The sequence below is a fragment of the Canis aureus genome, chromosome 38 (genome assembly GCF_053574225.1).
Source record: "Canis aureus isolate CA01 chromosome 38, VMU_Caureus_v.1.0, whole genome shotgun sequence".
NCBI lineage: Eukaryota > Metazoa > Chordata > Mammalia > Carnivora > Canidae > Canis > Canis aureus.
Window position 1 is genome coordinate 30675275 of NC_135648.1, and position 17362 is coordinate 30692636.

Genomic DNA, 17362 nt, shown 5'->3' on the forward strand with positions numbered 1-17362 from the left:
GGTCCCACTTGGGCCTCACCAGGAGGTGTTGTCTTGGTGAATCTTGTTGCCACCTGCGCCTCATCTGGACCTGGTGACTGTGGTCCCACCGGGCCTCACCTAGACGAGGTGACTGGTTCCCACAGGGACCTCTCCTGGACCTGGTGACTCAGGTCCTCATATGGGCATCATGGGATCTGGTTTCTCAGTTCCACATCGGAGCCTCACCTGGACCTAGTGATTCTCGGCCCACTTTGGGCCTCACCCTGACGTGGTGACTCTGGTCCCCATCTGGATGTCACCTAGACCAGGTGAATCTGGTACCCCTCTATGCCTCAACTAGACCTGGTGACTCTGGTCCTCAACTGGGTCTCACCTGGACATGATAACTTGGCTCCACACTTTGGCCTCAACTGGTCCTGATGACTCTGGTCCTCCCACCTAGGCCTCAATCTGGACCTGGTGACTGTGGTCCCCACCTGGGTCTCACCTGGACCTGGTGACTCTCGTTCCCACATGAACCATACCTGGACATGGTGACTGTGGTGTACTTGTAGACTCACATTTACCTGGTGACTCCGGTCCTCACTAGGGCCTCACCTGGATCTGGTGACTCTGGCCTGCAGGTTGGCCTCACCTGGACCTCGTGAGTGGGGTTGCCACCTGGGCCTCACGCATACCTGGTGACTCAGGTCCCCACGTGGGCCTCGTGGACCTGGTGAATCTGGTCCCTACCTGGTCCTCTCCCAGACCCGGGGACTCTGGTCACCACCTGGGCCTCACCTGGACCTGGTGAATCTGGTCTCCATCCGGGCGTCACCCAGTCCTGGTGACTTTGTTCCCCAACTGGACCTGATTGTTGTGGACTCATTCTTGGCCTCACCTGGAACTGGTGACTCTGATCCTTTCTGTTCGTCACCCAGATCTGGTGACTCTGGTCCTCACCTGGGCATCATTGGGACCTGGTTACTCTGTTCCACACCTGAACCTCACCTGGACATGATGAATCTGGAACCTCTCTGGGTCTCTCCCTGATCTGGTGACTCTGGTCCCCATCTGGATGTACACTGGACCAGGTGATTCTGGTACCCCTCTAGGCCTCAACTTGACCTGGTGACTCTAGTCCTCATCTGGGCCTCACTGGGACCTAGTGAACATACTCCCCACCTGCGCCTCATCTGGACCTGGTGACTCTTTTTTTACCTGGGCATCATCAGGACATGGTTAATCTATTGCCCACTGGGACTAATTGATCCTGGTAACCTCGGTCCTGTTTTTGGCCTCTTCTGTACCAGGTGACTCTGGCTCCTCCTGGGCCTCACCTGTAACTGGTGAATCTGATCCTAAGCATGGCCTCACCTGACCTGGTGACTGTGGTTCCCATGGGATCTCACCTGGACCTCATGTCTCTGGTCCCACCTGGGCCTCACCAGGACCTGGTGTATCTGGTACCCACCAGGATAGCATCAGGATATGGTTACACTGTTCACTAACAGTGACCCAGCTGGACCTATTAACCCTGGTCTTCACCTGGGCCACACCTGGACATGGTGAGTCGGATCCACCATGGTCCTCACGTGTAACTGGTGATTCTTGTCCCACGTGGACATTATGTGGAACTGGTGGCTGCATTTTTTCTAGCTTCTCATGTATCTCGTGACTCTGGTCCCCACCAGGGCCTCACCGGGATCTGGTGAGTGTGGTTGCCACCTGCAACTCACCTGGACCTGGTGAATCTGGTCTGCACATGAGACTATCCTGGATCTGGTGACTGTGGTCCCCACCTGGGCTTCACCTGGATTTGGGGACTCCGGTCTCCATCTGGGCTTCACCTGACCCTTTTGACCATGGTCCTCAACTGGGCAAAATTGGGACCCGGTGACTGTGTTCCACAACTGGACCTCACCTGGACCAGGTGACTCTGGTCCCCCTCTGGGGCTCAACGTGCCGTAGTGACTGTGAACCCCACTTTGCCCTGACTTGGAACTGCTGATACTGGTTGCCACCTGCGCCTGACCTCAAACTGTAGACTCCGGTTTTTCAAAGGCCTCCCCTCGACCTGGTGATCCTGGTCCCCACCTGGGTCTCACTTGGACGTGGTGACACTTGTCACCACCGGGGACTCTCCTGGACCTGCTTACTGTGTTCCACACCTGGGCCTCAAGTAGAACTGTTGACCATGGTCCCCAGGCTGGCCTCACATCGACCTGTTGCCACTGCTCTCCACCCGGGCCTCACTTGTACCTGGTATCTCTGGTCCCCACCTTACCTCATCTGGACCTAGTCACTCTGGTCCCCACCTGGGCTTCACCTGGATCTGGTGACCTTGGTCCCCACCGGGACTTCACCTGGATCTGGTGACTCTGGTCCTCACCTGGACCTCTCCTGGACCTAGTGACTCTCTTTCCAACATGGACCTCACCTGGATCTGTTGACTCTGGTCCTCAGTTTGGAATCACCTGTTCCTGGTGTCTCTCTTCCCCACTTTGACCTAACTCAGAACTGCTGAATCTTGCCCCACCTAGGCCGCACCCAGACCAGGTGACACTTGCCCACAGCTATGCCTCAATTCGACCTGATGAATCTGGTCCTCGCGTGGGCCTCACATCACCTGGGACTCATCTGGATAGACTGGCTCTGGTTCCCACAAGAGGCTCGCCTGATACTGGTGACTGTGGTCTTATTCTATGCCTCACCAGGACCTAGAGGTTCTGTTCCTGATCTGGGCCTGCATGGCCTTAGTGACTCTGGTCCTCACCCAGGCATCATTGGGACCTGGATACTCTATTCCACACCTGGGCCTCACTTTGACCAGGGACCTCTGGTCCCATTCTGGGCCTCAAACTAAACTGGTTACTCTGGTTCCCCTCTGGGCCTCACCCTTACCTGGTGACTCTGGTCACCACTTGGGCTTCACTTGGGTCTGGTGAATCTGGTCCTTAGCTGGTCCGCACCTGGATCTGGTCGCCAGCTGGGCCTCACCTTGACTTGGTGAATCCTGTTGCCACCTGCCCCTCACCTGAACCTTGTGACTATGGTCCCACCTGGAACTGACCTGGATCTGGAGGCTCTGGTTCCCATATGGGACTCTCCTGGACCTGGTTCCTGTGGTCTCCATCTGGCCTCACCTGGAACACAATGACTCTGATCCATATTTGGGCCTCTCCTGGACCTGTTGACTCTGGTCCTTACCTGGGCATCATTGGGACCTGGATACTCTCTTATATACCTGGGCGTCACCTGGAACTGGTGACTGTGGGTCCTCCTGGGCCTCACCTGGATGAGGTGACTGGTTCCCACAGGGACCTCACCGTGACCTGGTAACTCAGGTCTTCATATTGACGTCGTGGGACCTGGTTTCTCAGTTCCACATTGGGGCTTCACCTGGAGCTAGTGATTCTCGTCCCCCTCTGGGCCTCACCCTGACGTGGTGACTCTGTTCCTCACGTGGATATCACCAGAACCGGGTGACTCTGGTCCCCCTCCGGGACTCACGCGGAGCTGGGGACACTGGTCCTCAACTGGGCCTCAAAAGGACCTGGTGAATCTACTCCTCACTTAGGCCACCCCTGGACCTTGTGACTCTTTTCCCACCTGGCATCAATGGGACATGGTTACTCTATTCCCCACCTGGGCCTCACCTGGACATGATAACTTTGCTCTGCACTTTGGCCTCAACTGCTCCTGATGACTCTGGTCCCCCCACCTAGGCCTCAATCTGGACTTGGTGACTGTGGTCCCCAGCTGGGTCTCACCTGGACCTGGTGACTCTCGTTCCCACATGAACCACACCTGGACCTGGTGACTGTGGTGTTCTTGTAGATTCACATTTACCTGGTGACTCCGGTCCCCACTAGGGCCTCACCTGGATCTAGTGACTCTGGCCTGCAGGTTGGCCTCACCTGGACCTGGTGAGTAGGGTTTGCCACCAGGGCCTCACCCATACCTGGTGACTCAGGTCCCCACGTGGGCCTCTTGGACCTGGTGAATCTGGACCTTACCTGGTCCTCTCTCAGACCCGGGGACTCTGGTCACCACCTGGGCCTCACCAGGACCTGGTGTCTCTGGTACCCACCTGGGTAGCATCAGGATATGGTTACACTGTTCACTAACAGTGACCCAGCCGGCCCTATTATCTCTGGTCTTCACCTGGGTCACACCTGGACATGATGACACAGGATCCCACCTGGGTCTCAACTTGACATGGTGATTCGGATCCCCACCTGGTCCTCATGTGTAACAGCTGATTCTCCGGCCCACATGGACATCATGTGGACCTGGTGGCTGCAGTGTTTCTAGCTTCTCATGTACCTTGTGACTCTGGTCCCCGCAAGGGCCTCCCTGGGTCCTGGGGAATGTGGTTGCCACCTGCAACTCACTTGGACCTGGTGATTATGTTATGCACCTGAGACTACCCTGGATCTGCTGACTGTGGTCCCCCACTGGGCATCACCTGGATATTTGGACTCCGGTCCTCATCTGGGCCTCACCTGGCCCTGTTGACCATGGTCCTCAACTGGGCAAAATTGGGACCCGGTGACTGTGTTCCAAAACTGGACCTCAACTGGACCAGGTGACTCTGGTCCCCCTCTGGGTCTCACCGTGCCTAGTGACTGTGAACCCCACTTTGGCCTGACTTGGACCTGCTGACCTGGTTGCCACTTGCGTCTAACCTCGAACTGTTGACTCTGGTTGTTTCAAGGGACACCCCTGTACCTGGTGATCCTGGTCCCCACCTGGGCCTCACCTGGACGTGGTGACTCTTGTCACCACCGGGGACTCACCTGGACCTGCTTACTGTGTTCCACACCTGGGCCTCAAGTAGACCTGTTGACCATGGTCCCCCAGCCGGCCTCACATGGACCTGTTGCCTCTGATCGCCAACGGGGCCTCACGTGAACCTGGTTCCTCCTGTCCTCACCTGGGCCTTATCTGGTCCTAGAGACTCTGGTCTCCACCTGGGCTTCACCTGGTTCTGGTGACTCAGGTCCCCACCTGGACTTACCTGGATCCGTTGACTCTGGTCCCCACCTGGACCTCTCCTGGACCTGGTGACTCTCTTTCCAACATGGACCTCACCTGGATCTGGTGACTCTGGTCCTCACTTTGGCCTCACCTGGACCTGGTGTCTCTCGTCCCCACTTGACATTAACTCAGAACTGCTGAATCTTGCCCCACCTAGGCCGCATCCAGACCTGATGACTCATGTCCCCACCTATGCCTCAATTCGACCTGATGAATCTGGTCCTCACGTGGGCCTCACATGGACCTGGCACTCAGCTGGACCTGGGACTCAGCTGGATAGAGTGGCTCTGGTTCCCGCAAGGGGCTCAAATGATACTGCTGACTGTGGTCTTATTCTATGCCTCACCAGGACCTATTGATTCTGTTCCCCAATTGGGTCTGCATGGCCCTCGTGACTCTAGTCCTCACCCAGGCATCATTGGGACCTGGATACTCTATTCCACACCTGTGCCTCACTCTGACCAGGGACCTCTGGTCCCATTCTGGGCCTCAAACTAAACTGGTTACTCTGGTTCCCCCTCTGGGCCTCACCCTGACCTGGTGACACTGGTCACCCCTTGGGCTTCACTTGGGACTGGTGAATCTGGTCCTTGGCTGGTCCTCACCTGGATCTGGCGACTGGTCGACCCCTGGGCCTCACCTGGACTTGGTGAATCCTGTTGCCACCTGTGCGTCACCTGGACCTTGTGACTGTGGTCCCACCTGGACCTCACCTGGATCTGGTGGCTCTGGTTCCCATATGGGGCTCTCCTGGTCCTTGTTCCTGTGGTCTCCATCTGGCCTCACCTTGAACACAATGACTCTGATCCATATCTGGGCCTCTCCTGGACCTGTTAACTCTGATCCTTACCTGGGGATCATTGGGACCTGGGTACTATATTATATTCCTGGGCCTCACCTGGACCTGGTGACTTAGGTCCCACCTTGGCCTCACCTGGATGAGGTGACTGGTTCCAACAGTGACCTCACCTGGTCCTGGTGACTCAGGTCCTCATATGGGCATCATGGGACCTGGTTTCTCAGTTCCACATCGGGGCCTCACCTGGACCTAGTGATTCACCTCCCCCTCTGGGCCTCACCCTGATGTGGTGACTCTGATCCCCACCTGGATATCACCAGAACCGGCTGACTCTGGCCCCCTCTGAGACTCACCCGGAGCTGTGGACACTGGTCCTCAACTGGGCCTCAACAGGACCTGATGTATCTACTCTTCACTCGGCCTCTTCTGGACCTTGTGACTCTTTTCCCACCTGGCATCAATGGGACATGGTTACTCTGTTCCCCACCTGGGCCTCAACTGGACATGATAACTTTGCTCCGTTCTTTGGCCTCAACTGGATCTGATGACTCTCGTCCCCCCACCTAGGCCTCAATCAGGACCTGGTGACTGTGGTCCCCACCTGGGTCTCCCCTGGACCTGGTGACTCTCGTTCCTACATGAACCACACCTGGACCTGTTGACTGTGGTGTTCTTCTAGACTCATATTTCCCTGGTGACTCCGATCCCCACTAGGGCCTCACCTGGATCTGGTGACTCTGGCCTGCAGGTTGGCCTCACCGGGACTTGGTGAGTGGGGTTGACACCTGGGCGTCACCCATACCTGGTGACTCAGGTCCCCACGTGGGCCTCTTGGACCTGGTGAATCTGGTCCTTACCTGGCCTCTCCCAGACCCAGGGACTCTGGTCACCACCTGGGCCTCACCTGGACCTGCTGATTCTGGTACCCATCTGGGCCTCCCCCACTCCTGTTGACTTTGTTCCCCACCTGTACCTGATTGCTGTGGACCCTTTCTTGGCCTCACTTGGAACTGGTGACTCTGACCGTATCTGCCCGTCACCCAGACCTGGTGACTCTGGTCCTCACCTGGGCATCAAAGGTACCCGGTGCTTCTGTTCCACACCTGAGCCTCACCAGGACATGATGACTCTGGAACCTCTCTGGGCCTCACCCTGACATGGTGACTCTGGTCCCCATCTGGATGTCACCTAGACCAGGTGAATCTGGTACCCCTCTAGGCCTCAACAAGACCTGGTGACTCTGGTCCTCAACTGGGCCTCACCGGGACCTCGTGAATATGCTCCCCACCTGCGCCTCCTCTGGACCTGGTGACTCTTGTTCTACCTGGGCATCATCGGGACATGGTTACTCTATTCCCCACTGGGACTGACCGGATTCTGGTAAATCTGGTCCTGACTTTGGCCTCTTCTCTACCAGGTGACTCTGGCTCCACCTGGGCCTCATCTGTAACTAGTGACTCTGATCTTAAGCATGGCCTCACCTGACCTGGTGACTGTGGTTCCCATCGGGACCTCACCTGGACCACATGTCTCTGGTCCCACCTGGGCCTCACCAGGACCTGGTGTCTCTAGTACCCAACTGGGTAGCATCAGGATATGGTTACAGTGTTCACGAACAGTGACCCTCCCGGAACTATTAACTCTAGTCTTCACCTGGACATGGTGACACTAGTTTCCACCTGGGTCTCACCTGGACATGGTGAGTCAGATCCCCGCCTGGTCCTCACCTGTAACTGGTGATTCTCCTTCCCTCATGGACATCATGTGGACTTGGTTGCTGCAGTGTTTCTAGCTTCTCATGTACCTCCTGACACTGGTCCCCACCAGGGCCTCACCGGGACCTGGTGTGTGTTGCCACCTGCACCTCACCTGGACCTGGTGATTCTGGTCTGCACCTGAGACTACTCTGGATCTGGTGACTGTGGTCCCCACCTGGGCTTCACCTGGATTTGGGGACTCTGGTCCCCATCTGGGCCTCACCTGGCCCTGTTGACCATGGTCCTCAACTGGGCAAAATTGGGACCCGTTGACTGTGTTCCACAACTGGACGTCACCTGGACCAGGTGACTCTGGTCTCCCTCGGGGTCTCACCGTGCCCTAGTTTCTGTGAACCCCACTTCGGCCTGACTTGGACCTGCGGACACTGGTTGCAACCTGCTCCTGACCTCCAAATGTTGACTCTGGTTCTTTCAAGGGCCTCCCCTGTACCTGGTGATCCTGGTCCCCACCTGGGCCACACCTGGACGTGGTGACTCTGGTCACTACCGGGGACTCACCTGGACCTGCTTAATGTGTTCCACACCTGGGCCTCAAGTAGTCCTGTTGACCATGGTCCCCAAGCCGGCCTCACATGGACCTCTTGCCTCCGATCCCCACCGGGGCCAAACGTGTACCTGGTAACTCTGGTCCTCACCTCGGCCTCATCTGGACCTAGTGACTCTGGTCCCCACCTGGGCTTCACCTGGATCTGCTGACTCTGGTCCCCGCCTGCACTTCACCTGGATCTAGTGACTCTGGTCCCCACCTGGATCTCTCCTGGACCTGGTGACTCTCTTTCCAACATGTGCCTCACCTGGACATGGTGAATCTTCTTGCCACCTGTGTGTCACCTGGAACTTGTGACTGTGGTCGCACCTGGAACTCACCTGGATCTGGTGGCTCTGGTTACCATATGGGGCTCTCCTGTACCTGGTTCCTGTGGTCTCCATCTGGACTCACCTGGAACACAATGACTCTGATCCATATTTGAGCCTCTCCTGGACCTGTTGACTCTGGTCCTAATCTGGGGATCATTGCGAACTGGATACTCTCTTATATACCTGGGCCTCACCTGGACCTGGTGACTGTGGTCCCACCTGGGCCTCACCTGGACGAGCTGACTGGTTCCCACAGGGACCTCACCTGGACCTGGTGACTCAGGTCTTCATATGGGCATTATGGGACCTGGTTTCTCAGTTCCACATCGCGGCCTCACCTGGACCTAGTGATTCTCATCCCCCTCTGGGCCTCACGCTGACGTGGTGACTCTGGTCCCCAGCTGGATATTACCAAAACCGCGTGACTCTGTACCCCCTCTGAGACTCACCCGGAGCTGGGGACACTGGTCCTCAACTGGTCCTCAACAGGACCTGGTGAATCTACTCCTCACTTAGGCCTCGTCTGGAGCTTGTGACTCTTTTACCACCTGGCATCAATGGGACATGGTTACTCTGTTCCCCACCTGGGCCTCACCTGGACATGATAACTTTGCTCCACGTTTTGGCCTCAACTGGTCCTGATGACTCTGTTCCCCCCACCTAGGCCTCAATCTGGTCCTGGTGATGGTGGTCCCCACCTGCGTCTCACCTGGACCTGGTGACTCTCGTTCCCACATGAACCCCACCTGGACCTGTTGACTGTGGTGTTCTTGTAGACTCACATTTACCTGGTGTCTCCGGTCCCCAGTAGGGCCTCACCTGGATCTGGTGACTCTGATCCTATCTGTGCGTCACCCAGACCTGGTGACTCTGCTCCTAACCTGGGCATCATTGGTACCTGGTTACTCTGTTCGACACCTGAGCCTCACCTGGACATGATGACTCTGGAACCTGGCTGGGCCTCACCCTGAACTGGTGACTCTGTTCCTCATCTGGTTGTCACCTGGTCCAGGTGACTCTGGTACCCCTCTAGGCCTCAACCAGTTCTGGTGCCTCTCGTCCTCAACTGGGCCTTACCTGGACCTAGTGAATAAGCTCTATCTGGGCCTCATTTGGACCTGGTGACTCTGGTCCCTACCTGGGCATCATCGGGACATGGTTCCACTGCATGGCCTGCAGGTTGGCCTCACATGAACCTGGTAACTCTGGTCCCTACCTGGGCATTATCGGGTCACGGTTCCTCGGCATGGCCTGCAGGTTTGCCTCACGTTGAACTGGTGAGAGGGTTTGCCACCTGGTCCTCACCCATACATGGTGACACAGGTCCCCATGTGGGCCTTACTTGGACCTGGTGAATCTGGTCCTTAATTGATCCTCACCTGGAACTGGTAGCTCTGGTCACCACCTGGGCCTCACTTGGACCTGGTGACTGTGGTCCTAACCTGGGCATGATTGGTACCTGGTGACTCTGTTCCACACCTGAGCCTCACCTGGACATGATGACTCTGGAACCACTCTGGGCCTCACCCTGACATGGTGACTCTGGTCCCCATCTGGATGTCACCTAGACCAGGTGAATCTGGTACTCCCCTAGGCCTCAACTAGACCGGGGGATTCTGGTCCTCAACTGGGCCTCACCGGGACCTCGTGAATACACTCCCCACCTGCGCCTCATCTGGACGTGGCGACTCTGGTTCTACCTGGGCGTCATCGGGACATGGTTACTCTATTACCCACTGGGACTGACCTGATCCTGGTAACTCTGGTCCTGACTTTGGCCTCTTCTCTACCAGGTGACTCTGGCTCCACCTGGGCCTCACCTGTAACTGGTGACTCTGATCCTAAGCATGGCCTCACCTGACATGGTGACTGTGGTTCCTTTCGGGACCTCACCTGGACCTCATGTCTCTGGTCCCACCTGGGCCTCACCAGGAGCTGTTGTCTCTGGTACCCACCAGCGTAGCATCAGGATATGGTTACACTGTTCACTAACAGTGACCAAGCCGGAACTATTAACTCTGGTCTTCACCTGGGCCACACCTAGACCTGGTATCACTGGTTCCCACCAGGGACTCACCGGGACATGGTGAATCGGATCCCCACGTGGTCCTCACCTGTAACTAGTGATTCTCGTTCCCACATGGACATCATGTGGACCTGGTGGCTGCAGTGTTTCTAGCTTCTCATGTACCTTGTGACTCTGGTTCCCACCAGGGCCTCACCGGAACCTGGTGAGTGTGGTTGCCACCTGCACCTAACCTGGACCTGTGGTTCTGGTCTGCACCTGAGACTACCCTGGATCTGGTGACTCTGGTCCCCACCTGGGCTTCACCTGGATTTGGGGACTCCGGTCCCCATATTGGCCTCCCCTGGTCCTGTTGAATATGGTCCTCAACTGGGCAAATTTGGGACCCGGTGACTGTGTTCCACAACTGGACTTCACCTGTACCAGGTGACTCTGGTCCTTCTCTGGGTCTCACCGTGCCCTAGTGACTGTGAACCCCACATTGGCCTGACTTGGACCTGCTGACCCTGGTTGCCACCTGCGCCTGAACTTGAACTGTTGACTCTGGTACTTTCAAGGGCCTCAACTGTACCTGGTGATCCTAGTCCACACCTGGGCCTCACCAGGACGTGGTGAGTCTTGTCACCACCGGCGACTCAGCTGGACCTGGTGACTCTCGTTCCCACCTGAACCACACCTGGACCTGGTGACTGTGGTGTTCTTGTAGACTCACATTTACCTGGTGACACTGGTCCCCACTAGGGACTCACCTGGATCTGGTGACTCTGGCCTGCCGGTTGGCCTCACCTTGACCTGGTGAGTGGGGTTGCCACCTGGGCCTCACACATAGCTGGTGACTCAATTCCCCTCGTGGGACTCTTGGACCTGGTGAATCTGGTCCTTACCTGGTCCTGTCCCAGACCTGGGGACTCTGGTCACCACCTGGGCCTCACCTGGACCTGGTGAATCTGGACCACATCTGGGCTTCACCCACTCCTGGTGACTTTGTTCCCCACCTGGACCTGATTGCTGTGGACTCTTTCGTGGCCTCACCTGGAACTGGTGACTCTGATCCTAACTGCGCATCACCCAGATCTGGTGACTCTGGGCCTCACCTGGGCATCATTGGTACCTGGTGACTCTGTTCCACGCCTGAGCCTAACCTGGACATGATGACTCTGGAACCACTCTGGGCCTCTCCCTGACCTGATGCCTCTGGTCCCCATCTGGATGTCACCTGGACGAGGTGATTCTGGTACCCCTCTAAGCCTCAACCAGATCTGGTGACAGTGCTCCTAAACTGGGCCTCACTGGACCTAGTGAATATGCCCCATCTGAGCCTGATTTGGACCTGGTGACTCTGGTCCTTACCTGGGCATCATCGGGACATGGTTCCACTGCATGGCCTGCATATTGGCCTCACCTGGACCTGGTAACTCTAGTCCATACCTGGGCATCATCGGGACATGGTTCCTCTGCATGGCCTACAGTTTGGCCTCACCTGGACCTGGGGAGTGGGGTTGCCACCTGGGCCTCACCCATGCTTGGTGACACAGGTACCCACGTGGGCCTCACTCGACCTGGTGAATCTGGTCCTTACTTGGTCCTCACCCGGAACTGGTAACTCTGGTCACACCCTGGGAATCACCTGGACCTGGTGAATCTGGTCCCCATCTGGGCCTCACCCAGTCCTCGTGACTTTGTTCCCCACCTGGACCTGATTGCTGTGGACTCCTTCTTGGCCTCACCTGGAACTGGTGACTCTGATCCTAACTGGGCCTCACCCAGATCTGGTGACCCTGGTCCTCACCTGTGGACCATTATGACCTGGATCTCTGTTCCACACCTGAGCCTCACCTGGACATGATGACTCTGGATCCCCTCTGGGCCTCACCCTGACATGGTGATTCTGCTCCACATCTGGATGTCACCTAGACCAGGTGAATCTGGTACCCCTCTAGGCCTAAACTAGACCTGGGGATTCTGGTCCCCAAGTGCGCCTCACCGAGACCTAGAGAATATGCTCCCCACCTGCTCCTCATCTGGACCTGGTGACTCTGGTTCTACCTGCGCATCATCGGGTTATGGTTACTATATTCCCCACTGGGACTGACCTGATCCTGGTAACTCTGGTCCTGACTTTGGCCTCATCTGTACCAGGTGACTCTGGCTCCACCTGGGCCTCACCGGTAACTGGTGACTCTGATCCTAAGCATGGCCTCACCTGACCTGGTGACTGTGGTTCCCATCGGGAACTCACCTGGAACTCACATCTCTGGTCCCACCTGGGGCTCACCAGGACCTGGTGTCTCTGGTACCCACCAGGGTAGCATCAGGATATGGTTACACTGTTCACTAACAGTGAACCCGCCGGACCTATTAACTCCGGTCTTCACCTGGGTCACACCTGGACATGGTGGCACTCGTTCCCACCTGGGTCTCAACTGGAAATGGTGAGTCGGATCCCCACCTGGTCCTCACCTGTAACTGGTGATTCTCGTTCCCACATGGACATCCTGTGGACCTAGTGGCTGCAGTGTTTCTACCTTCTCATGTACCTCGTGACTCTCGTCCCCACCAGGGCCTCACCGGGACCTGGTGAGTGGGGTTGCCACCTGCACCTCACCTGGACTTGGTGATTCTGGTCTGCACCTGAGACTACCCTGGATCTGGTGACTGTGGTCCCCACCTGGTCTTCACCTGGATTTGGGGACTCCGGTCCCCATCTGGGCCTCACCGGGCCCTGTTGACCATGGTCCTCAACTGGGCACATTTGGGGCCCGGTGACTGTGTTCCACAAATGGACCTCACCTGGACCAGGTGACTCTGGTCCCCTCTGGTTCTCACCGTGCCCTAATGACTGTGAACCGCACTTTGGCCTGACTTGGACCTGCTGACCTTGGTTGCCACCTGCGATTTACTTCGACCTGTTGACTCTGGTTCTTTCTTTTTTCTTTTTTTTTTAATTTATTTTTTTTATTGGTGTTCTATTTACTAACATACAGAATAACCCCCAGTGCCCGTCACCCATTCACTCCCACCCCCCGCCCTCCTCCCCTTCTACCACCCCTAGTTCGTTTCCCAGAGTTAGCAGTCTTTACGTTCTGTCTCCCTTTCTGATATTTCCCACACATTTCTTCCCCCTTCCCTTATATTCCCTTTCACTATTATTTATATTCCCCAAATGAATGAGAACATATAATGTTTGTCTTTCTCCGACTGGCTTACTTCACTCAGCATAATACCCTCCAGTTCCATCTACGTTGAAGCAAATGGGGGGTATTTGTCATTTCTGATAGCTGAGTAATATTCCATTGTATACATAAACCACATCTTCTTTATCCATTCATCTTTCTTTGGACACCGAGGCTCCTTCCACAGTTTGGCTATCGTGGCCATTGCTGCTATAAACATCGGGGTGCAGGTGTCCCGGCGTTTCATTGCATTTGTCTCTTTGGGGAAAATCCCCAACAGTGCAATTGCTGGGTCGTAGGGTAGGTATATTTTTAACTGTTTGAGGAACCTCCACACAGTTTTCCAGAGTGGCTGCACCAGTTCACATTCCCACCAACAGTGTATGAGGATTCCCTTTTCTCCGCATCCTCTCCAACATTGGTTGTTTCCTGTCTTGTTAATTTTCCCCATTCTCACTGGTGTGAGGTGGTATCTCATTGTGGTTTTGATTTGTATTTCCCTGATGGCAAGTGATGCAGAGCATTTTCTCATGTGCATGTTGGCCATGTCTATGTCTTCCTCTGTGAGATTTCTGTTCATGTCTTTTGCCCATTTCATGATTGGATTGTTTGTTTCTTTGGTGTTGACTTTGATAAGTTCTTTATAGATCTTGGAAACTAGTCCTTTATCTGATATGTCATTTGCAATATCTTCTCCCATTCTGTAGGTTGTCTTTGAGTTTTGTTGACTGTATCCTTTGCTGTGCAAAAGCTTCTTATCTTGATGAAGTCCCAATAGTTCATTTTTGCTTTTGTTTCTTTTGCCTTCGTGGATGTATCTTGCAAGAAGTTACTATGGCCGAGTTCAAAAAGGGTGTTGCCTGTGTTCTTCTCTAGGATTTTGATGGAATCTTGTCTCACATTTAGATCTTTCATCCATTTTGAGTTTATCTTTGTGTATGGTGAAAGAGAGTGGTCTAGTTTCATTCTTCTGCATGTGGATGTCCAATTTTCCCAGCACCATTTATTGAAGACACTGTCTTTCTTCCAATGGATAGTCTTTCCTCCTTTATCGAATATTCGTTGCCCATAAAGTTCAGGGTCCACTTCTGGATTCTCTATTCTGTTTCACTGATCTATGTGTCTGTTTTGTTTTTTTTTTTTTTTTAAAGATTTTATTTATTTATTCATGATAGTCACAGAGAGAGAGAGAGGCAGAGACACAGGCAGAGGGAGAAGCGGGCTCCATGCACCGGGAGCCCGACGTGGGATTCGATCCCGAGTCTCCAGGATCGCGCCCTGGGCCAAAGGCAGGCGCCAAACCGCTGCGTCACCCAGGGATCCCTATGTGTCTGTTTTTGTGCCAGAAGACTCTAGTTCTTTCAAGGGCCTCAACTGTACCTGGTGATCCTGGTCCCCATCTGGGACTCACCTGGACGTGGTGACTCTTGTCACCACCGGGGACTCACCTGGACCTGCTTACTGTGTTACACACCAGGGCCTCAAGTAGACCTGTTGACCATGGTCCCCAAGCCGGCCTCACATGGACCTGTTGCCTCTGATCCCCACCGGGGCCTCACGTGTACCTGGTAACTCTGGTCCTCACTGGGGCCTCATCGGGACATAGTGACTCTGGTCCCCACCTGGGCTTCACGTGGATCTGGTGAATCTGGTCCCACCTGGACTTCACCTGGATCTGGTGACTCTGGTCCCCACCTGGACCTCTCTTACACCTGGTGACTCTCTTTCCAACATGGACCTCACCTGGATCTGGTGACTCTGGTCCTCAGTTTGGCCTCACCTGGACCTGGCGTCTCTCGTCCCCACTTTGACCTAACTCAGAACTGCTGAATATTGCCTCACCTAGCCCGCACCCAGACCTGGTGACTCTTGTCCCCAGCTATGCCTCAATTCGACCTAATGTATCTGGTCCTCACGTGAGCCTCACATGGACCTCACGTGAGCCTCACATGGACTCAGCTGGATAGAGTGGCTCTGGTTCACAGAAGGGGATCAAATGATACTGCTGACTGTGGTCTTATTCTATGCCTCACCAGGACCTACTGATTTGTCCCCATCTGGGCCTGCATGGACCTAGTGACTCTGGTCCTCACCCAGGCATCATTGGGACATGGATACACTATTCCACACCTGGGCCTCACTCTGACTAGTGACCTGTGGACCCATTCTGGGCCTCAAACTAAACTGGTTACTCTGGTTCCCCCTCTGGGACTCACCCTTACCTGGTGACTCTGGTCACCCCATGGGCTTCATTTGGGCCTTGTGAATCTGTCCTTAGCTTGTCCTCCCTTGGATCTGGTGACTGGTCGCCAGCTGGGCCTCACCTGGACTTGGTGAATCCTGTTGCCACCTGCGCCTCACCTGGACCTTGTGACTGTGGTCCCACCAGGACCTCACCTGGATCTGGTGGCTCTGGTTCACATATGGGCCTCTCCTGGACCTGATTCCTGTCGTCTCCATCAGGCATCACCTGGAACAAAATGACTCTGGTCCATATTTGCGCCTCTCCTGGACTGTTGACTCTGGTCCTTACCTGGGCATAATTGCGACCTGGTTACACTCTTATATACCTGGGCCTCACCTGGACCTGGTGACTGTGGTCCAACCTGGGCCTCACCTGGACGAGGTGACTGGTTCCCACAGGGACCTCACCTGGACCTGCTGACTCAGGTCCTCATATGGGCATATGGGACCTGGTTTCAGTTCCACATCGGGGCCTCACCTGAGCTAGTGATTCTCGTCCCCCTCTGGGCCTCACCCTGACGTGGGGACTCTGGTCCCCACCTGGATATCACCGGAACCGGGTGACTCTGGTCCCCCTCTGGGACCCACCCGGATCTGGGGACACTGGTCCTCAACTGGGCCTCACCTGGACCTGGTGAATCTGGTCCCCATCTGGGCCTCACCCAGTCCTGGTGACTTTGTTCACCACCTGGACCTGATTGCTGTGGACTACTTCTTGGCCTCACCTGGAACTGGTGACTCTGATCCTATATGCTCGTCTCCCAAATCTGGTGACTCTGGTCCTCACCTGGGAGTTATTGGTAACTGGTGACTCTGTTCCTCACCTGAGCCTCACCTGGACATGATGACTCTGGAACCTCTCTGGGTCTCTCCCTGACCTGGTGACTCTGGTCCCCATCTGCATGTCACCTGGACGAGGTGATTCTGGTACCCCTCTAGGCATCAACCAAATCTGGTGACTCTGGTCCTCAACTGTGCCTCATCTGGACCTAGTGTATATGCACCATCTGGGCCTCATTTGGACCTGGTGACTCTGGTCCCTACCTGGGAATCATCGGGACATGGTTCCGCTGCATGCCTGCAGGTTGGCCTCACTTGGACCTTGTAAGTCTGGTTCCTACCTGGTCATCATCGGGACATGGTTCCTCTGAATTGCCTGCAGGTTGGCCTCACCTGGACCTGGTCAGTGGGCTTGCCACCTGGACCTCACCCATGCCTGGTGACACAGGTCCCCACGTCGGCCTCACTTGGACCTGGTGAATCTAGTCCTTGCCTGGTCCTCACCTGGAACTGGTAACTCTGGTCACCACCTGGGAATCACCTGGACCTGGTGAATCTGGTCCCCATCTGGTCCTCACTCAGTCCTGGTGACTTTGTTCCCCACCTGGACCTGATTGCTGTGGACTACTTCTTGGACTCACCTGGAACTGGTGACTCTGATCCTAACTGGGCCCCACCCAGATCTGGTGACTCTGGTCCT